Here is a 17,732-nt window from a genome sequence, read left to right as displayed (position 1 = left end):
AGAATTACCTGCCATAATATGGTTGACTTCAAGTCAGACCTTCTAAAATAATCAAATATTTGAATTGCTGATACACATTAAACTAATAGGTGCCCCTGCTTACTTCAGCTGCTGGCTGTATAATTTTTTCCTTCAAATAACTTTAAAGAATTGCTGACACACAGAATAATTCTCATGCTCTGTACTTTTTTATAGATTATGCTCATTTAAAAAGTATTTCATAACATCACAAGCATTATACAGGTTCTTTTCTATGGATCCTGCCTTCCCCAGTGAAGAGCAGTGGTCAATAATCAACTTGGAGCGCTGCTACTGTAAATTCTTTTTGACTGTAAAAAATTCATCCCACACAAAGAAGTTACCAAGTGCTCTTTTTATTGAGCAAAGCTTTAAACTCTCTACTGGTGAATAATGGAGAAAAATAGAGGGCAAAAGAAACACTGCAGAGATTTTATTGCTATTATTATTGTACTATTGGTCATTTAAAGATAAAATCTAATTTTAAAACTCTGTTCTAAGAGTAGCCCTAAGTGGTCCACATATTAATAGCCATAAGGGGGCTACTCTGCCTGCTGCAGGCTGGCATGGTGCCACTGCCCTTCCCTGCCCACAGCCTTGGGATGAGGAAAGGCTCCCTGCCCTGGGATCAGCCTCCCTGCTGCAGAGCTGCTGTCCCAGGCAGAGCAGCCCTGCCACAGCCTCAAAACACAATCAGGTCACAGCCCAGCTCAGCACCTTGGTAAAACAAATATGTTTCTGTAGTTTCAGTATATTCTGTACCTGAATTAAATCTTGTTAAAGCCGGCAGAAAATCTATTCTGTCGCCATTAATGAGTTTGTATCACAAGCTTTGAAACTTCTGCAGATACAGCCTATCACGACTAAAGCCAGATGATAATGTTTCTCAAGTGAAACTGAATCCCGATGAAAATTAAAGAAAAAGCAACATTTGTCTAGATAAATGAGGCTTGCTCAGATACTGAGACTTTATATATTTTCAGAATGCTGCACTAATCAATAGTAGCTAATTAGTAAAATGAAAAGAGCCAAGTCTACCTAAGGAGAAACAGTTCTTGTGCTACCATTTATTTCAAAAGTCAGCCTGGATAAAAACAACTGCTTTGATCTTTATCAATATTGAGATGGAATTGAAAGAGCACAGATATTATTTTTATTCCACATATGATAATGAATGAAGTTATCAGAGATGTTTTTGTCTAAATACAAGAAGCTAACCAATGGCATTTGAACTGATTACTCATAACACAAGCAAATAATTTCTATTTTCCACAATCCATAACAAACAGAATCCACATAAATTTTACTTTTCCAAACTTTTGCATAAATTATTTGCCAAAACGTTTCTGTGGAAAAAAAAGACAAAGTACCAGAAACAAAGCCAAACACTGTCCCTCAGCTAAAACTAGGTCTCCAAATGAGTCTAAAATACTGGAAGTATTTCTTCAAAATGAAAAGGCAAAGACAAGTCAAACTAGTTTAGTAAAAAAAAAAAAAAAAAAAGCAGCAAGACAAAATCCCCAAAACTACCAGACCCAAAACAATCAGCCAACCAACTTCAAACAATCCAAACTAAAAAATTCCCACACTTATCAATATGGGATCAACATGAAAATAAGAAGCCTTACACACCTCTCTTAGCCAGCAAGTTAATAGGACTGGGTAATCTATTTTGAGATCAATTTCATATATTTATAATCTCCATAATGGACTAGAAAGAGGAGGCATAGAGTGAAAAAGAGGCAACCTATTAAAAATGTGGTGCATGCGACAGAACTATGACAGCCAGTGCTCAAAGAGAAAAGTGTGAGCAGATAGGGGAATCAGGCACATTTTCTGCAGTGTGTTAAAAATAGCCAGGTAGAACATGCCAGATTTTTAATACATAATTTCTCATCAGATGCATGTTCCCTTGGCAGTCACTGCAAGTCACCCTCCACTAGATATTTACAACAATGTTGAATTTCTCCAGGACTTTTCTGTTATTAATAATCCTCACTCCCCCAAAGAAACCCTAAACCAAACGAAGGGTTACAAAATGAAGAGACAGGCAATCACAGCACTGCTTTATGCTGCTCAGGCTCCCAAAGAAAGGTCCAGGAAATTTACTATCAAAACTGTTTTTCCAGGCTTCCAGTCATTTAAAAGCTTCATATATTACTCTGGAGTTACTTCCAAAATTATTTTTATAATTTCTTTTATTTCCTTGCAGCATAACTCTTTCTCTTTGTTTATCTCTTGGTGTATAAATCCAACTTTATTTACATATATATACTGCATCTATTACTGGCTGCCATACTGCAGGCTTTACTGTGCTGCACTTTAAAACTCAATCATGGCAATCCATTTAGGTACACAATTGTGTTCTCTATAATTGGAATTAATCTATGGGAAAAGGTATTTCCCAGAGATACACTGTGCTATCCTGCATCAGCCAAACACCAGCAGACATTGCCTGAGAACATAAACAATATTTATGCCTTTATTTTTAAGCCCTACTATTTCTGTGATATAAATCTTCAGGTGTGAGTCAAATTTTCCTGCATGTGAGATATTTTTGTAGATTTATAATAGAAACTATGTAAATATTGATCTCTTTAAAGTCTTTCCCAATAAATTCCTTCTACTTTACCCTCCCTGAAATGTACTTCTTCAGCTTTCAACTTATTTCTTCTCTAAGCTATTATCAATTCCTTCAGCAATTAAAATTATGAAAAGGAAAAAAAAACACCAAAACCAAACCATTGGCCACAAGATCCACATACATTTTGACACAGCCCAGGCATGCGTCACTTCCCAAAATACTTGCACATAAATGACATTTTTGAAGATACACAGTAGTGGAATTAAAAAGGTTTCTTGCCTTTGTTAAGCCAAAATGGGATTTTTCCCACCACTGCTGCAACTGCACCAATCATTTAACAGTCTGCTAATTTTTAAAATCCCCATCACAGAATGTACTTTCATTAAAATGCAGGAAATTAAAACAGTTTATTGAAGAAAGCTATTGTATACCCCAGTGGGAAGCTGCAGATTTTTCCCATTTGTTTATTCTGCAGAAATTAAAACATTAGTGCTGAAATCACGAAGGTGACTTGGACACCTAAAAATTCCTTTAGCTACTGAGCTGTGATGTCTCATAAAACTGATGTTCACAAACCTCTGTCACCAAAAAGCTCAGGAGACCATCTTTGATTACAGAAGATACAAATATAAGCCTCTAGAGAAACTTCCAGTTAAGCACCACCGTGTTTTCACATTATTAGCCTTATTTTTTATTATGAAAAATGGTTTTAGCCTGTTTCCCAACCATATAGGAACCACAGCAATTTAATGCCACCAGCAGCAGATATGTTCAAAAACAGGATTGCTACTCAACAATCAAAGAGGTTAAACAAGAATAGGTGGCAGAAATGCCCCAGGCAGGATTCTCTCCATCAAGAAATAAACTGACCAGCAAGAAAAGCAGGAAAAGGTGACTGAAAACAGAAAAAGAACCCTGAAAACGAGCACTAATAATTTCAGTAGAGTCTCAGGTCATCAAAAACAAAGAAAACATTCTATGTTACTGAATTTATGCTGTAGGAGAGACAGGACACAGAGCAGGATGCAGTTCGTACCTACAGCACATTCCCAATAAATAGAGTATTACTTAAGGAAATGTCACCAGCTTGGCTCACAGGATCTTTTAAATGTCTTGATCCATGTTAATAGCTGATAGCAAACAGTCACTGTCCTCTTTTTAAGCAGTTGGTGATTACAGATGGAACATTTTAAACTGCTGCTTTCAGAAGCTGGGAACAGATGCAGAGCACTGCAAGTGCAGTATTAGTTCTGCTGTCCAAATCTACAAATATTCTAATTTCTATCAACAGGATTCTCATTCTCAAAAGTAATTGGTATCTGACAGGGCATTATGTAACCGAATAAATGTCTGAAAGATTTCAACTTCCACAAGCTTAATGTAAATTACATTATTTATCAATGTACTTTAAGAAAAATAGTGACAATAAACTACAAAGAAATCTAAAAGGTATTTCTTTGTTTCACTACTTTGGTAGTTTTAACTTCTGTGGAGCTGTATAAGCATTTTAACAGAAGAAAAATCTTGCAGTTTCAAAACCTTCTGGACGAATGTTCTGGGTGTGATTGAGGCAAGGGCAATATTTGAAACATTTGTATCTGACAGCCAAATGTTCAAAGCCATCAATTTTGCATTATAACTGTAAGATTTAGAGTCCCTGATGGTGAAAAGATCAATATGAAATTACAAATTGTCACCACTTGCATGTGTGCACACCCCCCTCCATGGAAACCACTATCTGACAACAGGAGCGCAGCCCTTTCAAAATCATTTCCCATTAAACATGAGGCACAATTAGTTCAGTGCAGCACTCAGGAAAGGAAATAATATTTTTAGACATACTCTTTTCTACCTGAATGCATGTACCAAATTACATGTTATAATTAGTCACTAATTGGTGAGGTAATTCACAGTGTTATACAGTGACATTTGAGAAACAGTATCTACAACATAGTGGTTTGTCAGGAGGTTTTCCTGGGACAAGCACCCAAAAAGTAAACAAAACAAGTGCTGTACAATGCAATTCAGGACTTTGCTACCGTGAGACCAAAATCATCTCAGACAAAACTTGTGAAGAACATAAAGAATGAAAATTACTGCAGAATATTAAGGCGAGGTCTGAGCACACAAAAGTTGGTACAGTGGTAGCAAGAGCTCCCAGCCATTCCTATGAAGCACAGACATGTCAGTTTCAGGAAAGACTAAATCACAATTCAGTTACCAAAACACTGTTTTGTCTTTCCAGCATTGAAAATTATCAGCATTGAGGTTCTCTGGAAACTTTTGACTGAACCTCCTGGTCTTCTTGGGAATTTTTGTAGGTACAAATTACTGATCTTTTACAGTAAACTTCAAGTCCTCATTTAAATTCTATTAGCTAACAAAAAGTGAAAATTTTCCAAAGCGTGTTTGGGAGAAGAAAAACCACCTTGACCTAACAGACTATTCTTGGCTACATCCTCTTGGGAAGTTTCAACAAAGACATGCTAACAGGCCAAAGTGAGCTTTCTTCAAAACCTCTCCAGGTTTTGAAAAGTGTTCCCAAATATTAGATTCAATCCTGCTTCACTGCACAACCAGGCTGCACTCACATGCAATTTCCATGATCTTAAGAAGAAAATTTCCCAGCATCATGGGAGATTCCCATTGTCATGTAGAAATGCAAATCCAGACTTCAGCCCTGATTTAATTTCTAATCCAATAAATAAAATATATCTGATTCTGAGAACGTCAGAACATCAGAACATCTTTTCCAAGATGAAGCCGTACATCTCAGAGTAGCATATTAGAAATTTATCCACCATCCATTCAGTTTTGATCCAACCAGCACCTGCACCAGTTGAAATCCCACTAACTTTTAACCGAGAAGTACTTTCAGGTTGGAAGTTTACTAAGTTATCTGAGCATCAGCAGAATAAAATTATCTTGGGCTTTAGTACTATTTCTGGATTTGTAGTATAAGAACTTGACCCCATATCTCAATCAGATAAAACCAAGTGCAGCAAATGAAAGTTTTGCACAAGAAAAGTCCACAGGGATCAAAAGAAAATATAAGTAGAGCAAATAGTCAAATGAGTCTGTTTTTAGTAATTTTTAACTTAAGGCAAAATTCCATGCCTTTTGTACTAAAATAGTATGAGCACAAAAATGTTCAAAATTAGGTTTTCATTAAAGACTGAAGCAAAACTTACCAGAGCACCTTTCAGGACACTCATTTTAAAGGCTTTTAAACAAAATTATGTTTATATTACACATCCAGTTTGCCTCAAATGCCTTAACAGGATTTATATCACAAACCTTAGACTAAGGAAACTTCACAACTTCTACAACAGCTTCCTAAAATTTTTGTGCAAATTTAGCAACAAGCCTGTCAAATTCCTGCCGACAGCAATGACTTTTGATCACTGCTGCAGTGGCTCTGGAGAGCTGAAAATGGGAGTTTCTGAGCAATCCCAATTTCTTCTTTTTTTGAAAAAAACCCAACCAAACAAAAAGCCAACACCTAACACCACAGAAAGAATTTGAGTAATTTTTAAAACTCGTTAAGGAAAAAAATACGGTTTTGTCAATAACTGGGTTCTTATTCTTTCCTGCAGATGAAACAAATATAGAAAATTCTGCTGGCCAAAGATTGCTAGGGAATATCAACATGCTAAGGGTGTAACTTGGAACTGTAAGGGAAATACTACAAAAAACTGTAGTTCATTTAGACTGACTCATTCCAGCTATCAAAAATGAACAAGTTTTTTCATTCTTGGACATAAAAGCAGAGTTCAAGAAAAAGAACTGCAGCAGGCAGTTTAATGGTACTGTAAAAAGTAAAAACCAAGCAAACAAAAAACCCCCCAATAAACCTGGCAGTCTATCAATGCCAGGACTGTTTCCAGGATACTTTCATTAATGCACCACCACATGTTGCAAATGGAGTAGGATGCCATGGCCCAAACTATTTCTTTCCAGCCAGCTATCAAGGGAGAACAGGAAAAGCAAGTCAGATATGCAGTGTCTAAGTGGGTCAATTTCCAGATAGTGCTGATACCATGTGAAATCAGAGCTGTATATATATCACAGATGTGATTCATCTCACTACCCCAAAATCATTGAATTTCAAGATTGAAAAGCTCTATTTTCCCATTTCAGCTAGTGCTCTGCACTGCACAAGTTTCACTCTACAGACCATTTTCTAGTGTTTTGTCAGTTCCAGTTATAAAAGTCTCAGGTGAATTGGTTTATAATATTTCCCTGAGATGGCTCTTTCACAACCTAATATATCTCTGCCATACAGTTAAATTTCTCCCTTGCTTGCTTTTGTCCTATGGGATTAATTCTGTGACCTGAGCATAGATCTGCATGTGCTTACATTTAAAAATTACATTAAGATGCTGGCAGAAAAAGCCTTCATATATGCAACAAAATGAGGTAATGTGACAAAGATGGCTGGGAAAGGGAATAAAAAAGATTGCATTATTAAAGAGCAATTCACCAACACAATAAAGTTCAAGTATATAAAGAGAAAAAAGCTGCTCTACTTAGTCTTGAACAGAGAAATCCATTTTTTACATCTAACAACAGCAATGAATTTACTTAATTCCACCAGTACAAGCAAATCCATCAGGAAAAAGTATGTAACTTCTGCTTTAGTTTGCTTTGTAAAAGGGAGACAATGCTTCCTGAACCAGGGAGATTGCTATCTGCTTAGATTCAGTAGCTATCAATGAGGATAAAAATTATACAAAGAAATAATATATCTGCATTTCTTTGAGGAGTTGCATAGAATATTCTTATTCACAATTATTTATAAATCCATACAAAATACAAGACTGCAACTTTGCAATTCTGTTCCGCACTTATGCACAGATAAATAGTGTTCACACAAAACCATGCCATTAGCAATTTGAGTATTCATTTATTCGTTTTTATTTAAAAATTGGTCTAGCTTTTTAATTATTTTCATGCATTTTAGCAGGACTTGCTAAATAATTTGATTACAGCACAGACAGTGTTGCCATTTAATCAATATTGAAAGTTGAGCAGCAGATGTGAACAAAGAAAAGATGACATTAGAGGAAGCCATAACAGTAAAAAACTTCATTTCAGACTTTCATAAACACATTGCAGGGAGGGAATCTTTACAACACTCAAATTGCATTTGCTCATGTGCTTAGATTCAACAGGCTGTTTAATTAACATTTTTAATATATTTTTAGATATGGATAATCATAAACAAGTTATTGTAAAAAAAGTCTACAAGCTTCTCTTTTGGTGTTTAGAACTTCATTTTCTGTTTCTGGAAAAACAGTACAAATATTTGTCTGAAAACAAATTAGCCACAAATGTTCCAAAATGTTTGGACTGCATATTGGAGCTATGAGTAATGCTCTGTGTGTTTGACCAGCCACTCTTCAGATAACATAACATTAACTGAGATTTCAAAGCCAAATCTTTCAACTTCAGAACAAGTGATTGACTGCAGCTATTTATTCGCAGCATCAGCTTCGCTTTGTGGAATACACAGGAATATTTTCTACTGGAGCAGAAACATGCAAAAAGGCTTTAACAGCTAAATAAATTCCTGGGTGCAGATAAAGAGGTTGATATGGAGAGAGCTCTGCAGAACAGCTCAGTGCCACCCCTGGTACACGCAGACCTGGGCACGTGGAAGTTACAAAATCTAAATTAACGCGCAGATAAGTTAATGTACAAACATACAAGACCAAGCGGAGTGGAAGGTTCATCTCCAGGGAGCTGAGCACAGATCATAAAAACACAAGCCTGGAATCACTTATGCTGCATTATTGTGATCAATGATTTTGGCCCTTTGCTACAGTATTGCAGCAGCCCTGAGAAAGATGCAATTACCTCTTTTGAATAATGGCGTTGAAAAGACTTGCTCCTAAATGGCAGCACACACAGTCTAGTGCTTAATTAAGACTCTTAGTGAGTGTTTTCATTACCTTTCTAAACACCATCCTTAGTCCTGCTAATTTTCCAATGTTTCCATTGTTACAGAGTAAATTACAATTAATAAATTGACTAACCCACATTAATTAAAGATGGTTGTCATGAAAAGCCTTTTAACCACCTCAAACCAACACTCTGAATCTTCAAACACCCAAAATTTAAAAACATTATGAAAATTAGATAGGAAAGACTGTGGAGTTTTTTTCATTCTCCCTTTGACAGTCATTACATTTTTTTCCACCATTCCTAGCAGGACCATCATAATTCATTTTTCAGCTTAACAGTCTTAACTCTTTATTTTACACCCCCATCTCTCACTCTTCAAAGCCTTTCCCTATGAACTTTCCTTCTATTTAGCAAACACCCAGCTGCAGAAAGTCTCAGGAAAAAAAAACTAAACTGCATTTCAAATTCAACAGTCTGCAGTTTATGTAAGTGAAGACAAATAATTCCACAAGCCCAGTCTAGTAAGAGAAGGAGATGTCTTTTAAACTAGCATAAAATCATCTTACATATAAAATATTTACTTATTAAATAACCACTGGTGATCTATACAGCCAGTCCCATTAACCATCAGCTTGTTCTAGCTCAGCTTTGTGCACCAAGCATTTCTATAAGTAGTATGTTAAATATTATGTATTTGCATGAATCAGGCCCATAAGAAGGAAGATTGGGTCAATTGCTATTTGTGAACAGCAGCACTACATTCAACCACTGCCTCAGGGCCTTTCAAGACAGCACAGGGGTGGATGAAGGCACAATAGCAAAGCATGTCTAGGAAAGCACTCGAGCTCAGCGTGGGAAAAGGAAAGGAAAGCACTCAAAGCTGACAACATCACAGAATCTTTCCTCCCTGTCTTTGTTTCAGAACTATCTCCACAGGACATCAGCCTTTTTATGTTCTCTGAGTGATGTTAAATACTCATGATGAGCACCTGAATTTGTATTATTAACAAGTTAAATGTTCATTATCTTGGTTTTTTTTGTAAGATGTAAGTATACATACAGATGTTTCATGCAGTAATATGCAAAAGCCTACATTAAAGGCAAAAGCATTTAGTAACCATGCTAAAGAAAACCTCCCAAACCCACCTCTAAAACCTTCTAATTTTACTGAACTCCTCAAAGTTAATCAAAGCATTAGACTAACTCTTGGAAAGTAATTTTCATCAGAAAAAAAAACCTATGTCTTAAAACTTATAGCACTGGAGTCCCCAGACAGAATTTATGATAATAAATATATCCCATTGCTTCATTAATTGTTTATAGGTAAAATTTTGTTTACAAGTGTACAGAAAATCCATCCCAATCACCAAAGCATGTAAAATTTTGGTTTTACTTCAGATGAAATGAGAATGGAGGAGACACATTTTCTTCCATTCTCACCAGAATGATTTATCATTAATTTAACAGTAATGGGGAGAAAAAAAAGAGAAACCCCCAAATACCCAAACCCAGCAATTCCCAAACGATTACAGAACAACGAGCAAGCCAGGTTGAAAGCCATCAGTGAGAGGGAGCACATGCCTAACTGCACAGTCCAGCTGACATCACTTTCATTATAGTGCACAAGTGTGATGGAGTGGACACAGCTTTGGGGAATTTGGTGGCAGATCTGTCTCTTCCCTCTGACACTGCTGAAGCTGCATGTCCAATCTGTTGAGAGCTCATCAAAAGCTCAAAGAGAGAGGCAGCTACTCCAGCTGCCCCAAAGAAATACACACTGAGGTTGACAACTGGAAGCCAATCCATCCCAAGAAAATTCCAATGATTAAACTGATTTGATTTACTCTTGTTCAGTCAAGCCTGGTCAATAACCTAGAAACCTTCTCCAAATGGTACCTAACTAGGAGGGACTATTCAAAGTGTGTTTGTAGGACTTGAGTTCTGATTAATGAAATTCAATCCAAACAATATAATTTAATTTCCTTAGTTACAATTCTTCTACTTCTAGAGAAGCAATGTAGATTCTTCTTCGACAATGTTTTCAACTGACAACATTTTGTGATTGACAGAGTATTTTGAAAAGATAGTTAAAATACTTTTTAAAACCATGAAATTGTGGAATCCTTTAAATAAAACTTAAGTTTTATTTACTATAGAAAGTATTAACTCACATAGGAAAATTTTAACATTGCATTGTGCTGAGTTGTGCAAGTGTTAACTAGTCAGTACTCACTAAAAATATTTTCCATGAGAAGATGCTACTGTAATGAAATGTTCCAACTTTAATGGTCAGTTACAAGTTATTAGGTTCCTTGCCAACACTTTATCATATGTTAGACTATCCACCTAAAAAAGAAGAGATGCTTTTTGTATTCTACTTCATTATAATACTTTAAGTCAATACACTTGATCAAAATTAACGTCAAGTTTCACTCTCACAATATGATTTTAGAAAAGTATAGTACTTTGAAATAAAATGGTAGAAGACTGGAAGGCAAAGAGCAATTTTGATTTGATTATCGATTGCTGTAGCTAATAATAATCCATCAAAATTACTGATTTAACCTCCTCCTACTGGTTTAATAATCAAAATAATGTCTTGAAATTCCTCTTGACTGGCTGCAGAAATGCTGTCAGTGGAGCACTCAGATCAGGTTGATATCTGTTCTCAGCTTCAGCTTTAATGCACAGAACCACCACTGGCCAAGACTGAGCCCACCAGCAATGGTGGCACCACTGGTGTAACTCATTTAGGAAGGGAAGAAAAACTGCACAATTGCAGCTGGAGACAGAACTGGGAATATGTGAGAAAACAACAACTGAGACGGCAGTGTTGGTGGAGAATAAAGGTGAGGAGCAATCCATAAAAGACTAAGAAATATCTGAAAAAATACTTGTGGAGAAAAAGATGGGGTGGGGTAGGGCCATATTCAGAGATGATATTGAATGACGCCATGAAGGACAGAGTGCTGTTTTAAAGAAGGCACAAGTTGGTTGCTTGGGACTTGGGCATCCATGTGCTGGGCAGCGCTGGGCACCAGACAGGCATAGCACCCGCAGTGGAATCCTACTGCCCTGAGAAATGAGCATTCCCTGACAAAACCAGCACTGGACTGATCCTGGTCTCTGGGCACAGCACTATTGCCTAATCCAGTTTCCCAAGAAGGATGAATTTACACTGCAAAGCCTTCAGCAGTGCCTGAGGGGAGCAGGGGGCACACTGTAATGTTAAACTGCCCACAGCTCTGGCCAGTGACTGCTCAGGAAGGACAGGCATTAGAGGAAACAATTAAAATAAGGAACCTTGCATTAGGGCAAATTGACAGAATCAATTTTTGTAGTAGTGAAAACCACGGGGAAGTTTCTGTGATGTGTTTTAATACTGAGAGCCCTGCCTTGCAAACAGGGAATCTGAGGTGGGACCCTGCTGCACGGTGCATGGCAGAGCAGGGAGAGCCAGGCTAATACAGGTGGAAACACAAGCTCAGTAACATGAGAATAATTCCACCTGGAGGGTTCAATTGCAGTGTCCCTTGCAGGGACCATCTGCAGTGCTTTCCACTCCACAGTAGGAGTAGGACCACACATTGCTACCAGGTCAAGCTAGAGAGACTATATTATGTGTTCAAAATTACTCAAATACTCTAAAGAAATAAATTTCCCAGCAATGTAGGTGTGTCAGTATCAAAGAGCAGGGCCAGTCTGCACTGGGATTTAATCTGAAAACAAAACATTAGAAATTATGAGGTCCACATGACCCAAACCCAAATCTGCTCTACACTCTCCCAGAAATTTCACAGTCTATGCCATTCAAAGGCCATGCTCACTTTCTGGGAAGTGGGTATTCCCATTAGAAACACACTCATCCAGCAGAGCTCAAGAAGGTAGCACGAGACAACATTGCCTCATAGCCTTAATTAAGCTAGTCTTTTCTATAGGTACTGGAATTCTTCTACCAATAGAAACTGTCATAAATTCTATTAGATTTTACCTGTTACCACCATAACTGTTTTCAGTTACACTAGGCTGTGCCTGCTGAAGTCTTTTAAGAACCAGATTTAAACAGTGGGTTAGATATCATACAGTCTCAATCATTACTACAAAATAATACATGGCATTCTGTTTTTCACAGCTTGAATTCATGGGATAAAACACAGTCCCTTAGTTTACCCACAGGAATTGCCATTACCCAGGGCAATAAACATGGATTCCCTCTACAGCCATGGCACTGATTCTGCACCCATCCCTTACTGTAGTCATGCAATTAAAATGAAATCTCATGGTTTTTGAACATTACATGTTGTTGATTTATCTGACCAATGTCTCCCTGACAGAGCCCTGAGGAGCTAATGAGCCACAGAGAACACCTTAGCTTCGGCTGTTCTCACATTTCATTAAGTGAGATAAAGCACAGGAAGAGAACATGTGTGCTGAGCCTTCCAAAGTCCTGATAAGGCATTAATAAACTTTATCAAATTCTGATTATGGCTGTCTCATTATGGATTTTGTTACAGTTTCTACAGATAGCACCACTGGTAAATTAAATGCCAGAAGTGCAATGTTTGAGTCTGTTCACCTGAGTGAGCAATGATAAGTAACAAAAGGCAACGGACAAAATCTCCTTATTTTTCCAGTGTTCACTGGACCAAAGCAAATTTGTAGATGTTTAAGTTCTCTATTTGTTTCTAACAAGTACATGTCACTTTTTAAGAGGCAAAAGTGCACAAAATACAGCATTTTATTATCTAAATTCTTCAAGCACTTCACCTGAAAGCCCAAGTGCCACCTCTAATCATAAAACAGCATACACTAAGCAAATTCTTTTGCCAAAATCTCTTACATTCTTTATTATTACATGGTATTAGGAAACTGCTGATTCAACAGCAGCTATTTTGCTGCAGAATGGATAAATTCTTAAGTAGGCATAGATGTGTCATGCAGAAAATATTAGCAAAATAGTTTACTATTATGATATAGGTGCAAAGACAGAAGGAAATGCATTCTTATTAAGTAGTTTTGCTCATCCTAGGGAATAAGAGCTGTGTCAAACATTAAGGTACCTGCCTGTACACAGACATTTTCATAAGCAGGCTAAGCCATGTGATTGTTTCCAGCATTTTATTCAGCTGTTAATTTGGCTGTGTGACCCTGGGAAGTCAGCCTCTGTTCTCTGCACTGCTGCAATGACACTGGGACAGAGATGGGAGCTGTTTAATGACTCCAGATCTACAGATTAAAAAGTTTTATACAAAAAAAAAAGGTATTTTTAGTTCTTTCTGCACATGAGAGGAATGCTGGTTGACAGCAGTGTGGCAGAGCCAACTGATGAGTAAGAAGTGGCATTGCAGTAACTGACAGAGGTATGTGGGACATGCCAAAACTATTAGAGAAGTTAACACAGATATCATGCAAAACAAATGCAGTGGCCTGTAAAGCAGCAAGGAAGAAAACAATAATAAATAAACTTAAGCAAACTTAGCTAGTTTCCCATTAAACAAAAGCCCTAAGGCTGCAGCAAAATGGGCTGGAGAGGAAATATAAGAAAGAAAATATTATCTTTCCAACATCATGTAATAGCTAAGAGAAACAGAGCCCAGACCTTATGGATCGAGAACAAGAGCCTACAAGACTGGATTTCTCCTTTGCCCAAAAGCTCATTAGCTTTCACAGAGTCATTAAAAGAACACAAAATCAAAAGCCATGTACACATATATAAAACAGATTTTTTCTTTAAGTGCTAAAAAGTGCCTCATGAACCACCATGAACAAAGACAGGTAAAAAAGCAATATTTTATTATACCTGATCTCTAAAAAAACAAAAACCAAAACAAAGCAAAAAACCAAAACCAAAATCAACAAACAAAAAAAACCCCTCAAAACCTTCCTGGGTGCTTTTGACAATTTAGACATCTTCTAGTGAAAAGGTCCTTAGGTATGTCCAGTTACTGCTGCCCCAATTTTAGCGCCTCCAACACTTACTGGTAATACTTAGGTTTAATTAAAGCATGAGGCTTAATGAATGTTTAGGGGAATGTAATACTTAAATAGTGTCATTCAAGGACAACTTTGTTTTCCAAGGTAGCAATCAGTCTTACTCCAATCAAAATAAAATCAATAAAGTGGAACTTAGCAAATCAGACACAGTATTAATAATTGCAACAGTAGTCATCCTGTGTTAATAAATGAAAAAGAGTTAGCAATAGTGAACTATGTGAGTGAGTCTGAGTAAAACTTTTTATGCCATCCCTATACAGAAATTGTTGCTTGTTACACTTCTGGAACACAAGGAGCAGATTCACTTATGCTTTTTTTCCAAAGAGTGCAGGAACACACCAACTCCCCACACCTTTATCTCTTTTTGATTTGCAATGATTTGGGATCCTTCTCCATCCCAATTTCCTGTCGGGGGACAGAAACCAATACTTCTTGGGGCGATGCTTGGGGGGCTGAAAGCATCTTTTTAATTATTTCAGCAAGCAGATGTTACTCAGTCACTGGGCTGCTCCATCCTGGTGCTGCTGGAGGCTCCTGCCCCTGCAGGTGATGGGATGGCTGCAGAATGTGGCAGAGGAATGTGAACTGAATCCTAAGTGGGACAAGGCTGTTGTTAAAGCTTATGAACAATGTGGGTGCTGAGCAGAAGATCAGTAGCACAAACACAGCTGTCCAAAGGACCACGTGCCCCACGCCATCCCTTTTTTATGAGGCACTGATTTTTTAATTGTTTTTATTACTGTAGGAATTTTGGAAAAAATTACTCCATGCAACCTAAGCTTCATACCATTAGCTTTCTATTCAATACACTTTCCTCCTCAACTTTATTCACGATGTTCTAGTTAAATCTCTGACATCTCTTGCAGAAGCTTTTTTTATAAAGGACTTATAACAATCATAAACATCTGCTCTGGGTAGAAACTCAGCATATAAAGGCTCAGTGAGGGAATACTCACACCATTTAAAGTGAATTTAGTATTTGTAAAGGCACTGTAAATGAAAGAAGCCTCAATACCTTCAGTGATTTTATAGTTCAAATGATAACACAAATACAAAATGTCTCCTCTTGCTTTTCCCTCTCCTCCTTCCCTGTTTCCTTCCCTCAGTTTTCTCCCACAATGGTGAAGCACAACCTCTTCCCATTGGGAAGGTAATCCAGGATGATGGGCAGCTCATCACTCAGGCTTTCTGGTCACTGAGGAAGGGTCCTTCTTTCTCCATCCCAAATCACTGAGCCACAGGGAGCAGAGGGAGGAGCAGCCGCTCCCCTGTGTGAAGTCTCTCAGGGGCCGTACCCACTGCTCTGATTTTACAGGGGAAAGCCTTCTGCTGCAAGAACCAAAGTAACTGTAACTAAAAAGGGTTCTCAAAGGCTCTTTCTTATGTCCTGTAATCCCATTAATTACTGCTTACATGATTTAGCTCTTCCCTACGCCCTGTCACAAGCCTTTCTCAACTGTTCCATCTTTAAAAAAAAACCCCTGAAACCACAAAAACAATAAAAAACCCGCACCCTGACAGTAATATTGTGCAAGAAGTCAAACATTCCTGTGCCAAGAATCACATGCAGGCCATTAGAATATATCAGTTTTCAAAAAAAAAAAAAAAAGAGAAACTCTACAGGTAGAAAGATGGCACTCAGAAAGTATTTGGTATGTACACAACCAGGTATACAATTCCCAGGACCAAGAAATTCCAACAAAATTCTGAGAATACACGGAAAATATATTGGATTATAAGGATTAGATTAATTTGACTGTTCTTTCAGAAGTCAAAGTCATGATATTGTAACTTCTCAAGCAAATGGTCCTCAGCACCTTGTACCAGGTCTGATTGCATGAAACAAACTTTAAAAATTGCCTAAAATCTAGTTTGAAAACCATGGTTGGGACTGAAAGATGTTTTGTTGAATGTATTATTTTTTAAAATTGCCTTACACAAAGTACATTTTAAAATTTTATCTTTTCTAGGCTAAAACAATTACTAAAAATCAAACCTTTTCTTTTTCCACTTATTCAGCACCAGTTAATGGCCTCTTATAGTAATTATATAAACTTAATATATCTAGACACACAGCACCCAGAAGTGTGAGGAATAAGTGATTTTAAAAGTCTTAGAGTGTGACTATTATTAATTGATCGCTTAAAGATGATTATTAGTGGTTCCTTTCTAAAGAGTCCAGTACTGCTTCATGGGGAAAAATCTCTATTTTAACAGAGACTATTAAATAAATTAAAAATATTGTTACTTTTATGGTTAAGTGAAAAGTGAAGAAATACAAAAATTTTGGCTGCCATAACTTATTGCATTATTTTACTCTACAATACCCTTTGCAATGCATGAAAAATGGTGACTTTGAAGAATTAAGTATTTTTGTTGTTTTGCATCCCAACTTTATTATCCTCTCTTAGCCCTAAAAGAAGATAACCAGGATCAGACAACAGATTATACAGAAACAGAAGTAAACAACAAATGGGTATAAATCAGATTATTGGGATGCAAATCAAGGGAGTGATTCATAGCATAAACCTTGGAAATAAAAAACTATTTTATGCCTTCAAGGCATTCTACTTATTTCCCTTATATTTTACAGAATATTTTATAAAGAAAAGTTTTGATATATCTCTGTCAGCAAAATTACTGTAGGGAGAGCAGGTCACATCCAGCATCACTCATTCTTCATTATAATGCGGAAACACTTGATTCCTTTTGCTACAACCCATCAGACCCAGGGAGGGAACTGGTGACACCACCAGGAATGATTACTCTGGATTATTAAATGCTCACCAACATCTTCACACAACCCCAAACTTGCGTGGATGTGTTCAGAACCCAGCACCTCACCTGCTGTTGGGCAATTCCTCCCATTTGCTGCCAGCAGCTGGTGAGCAGCTCATCCCTGTGAGCCTCTGGTGTGCTCCAGCAGAGCCTCTGGTGTGTCCCCATGAGAGCCAGGAGCCCCTGCTCCCTCTGCTCTTTGGGTATTGCTACTGCACCTGACTACCAAACACCTGCCTCCAGATGTTTGTATTGGGGTCAATGTATTGCACAGGAGAATGGCAGAACCTGAGACAGGAAACTCCTAAATTTTGCCATAAAAAGCTGTCAAAGGAGGCACAAGAATGAAGGAAATGAACAACACAAAAGCCAGAGAGGGCCATGAAGATGTTGCTTTATATAGATGGAGCTCAGTTTCCTTGCAAGCCCCTTTTTCCAGCCTGCAAACTCC

General features: G+C 37.4%; 1 protein-coding gene across 1 annotated transcript in view; it reads right to left on the bottom strand.

Annotated features, from left to right (window-relative positions):
* GRID1 (glutamate ionotropic receptor delta type subunit 1) overlaps positions 1–17,732 on the bottom strand; it is a 478,229-nt gene that overhangs the window by 156,902 nt on the left and 303,595 nt on the right. The gene's annotated exons all lie outside the window — the stretch shown is intronic.

This window comes from Geospiza fortis, unplaced genomic scaffold (genome assembly GCF_000277835.1).
Source record: "Geospiza fortis unplaced genomic scaffold, GeoFor_1.0 scaffold130, whole genome shotgun sequence".
Lineage (NCBI taxonomy): Eukaryota > Metazoa > Chordata > Aves > Passeriformes > Thraupidae > Geospiza > Geospiza fortis.
The sequence above is the reverse complement of the archived record's forward strand: the minus strand, read 5'-3'. Positions and strand labels throughout refer to the sequence as shown.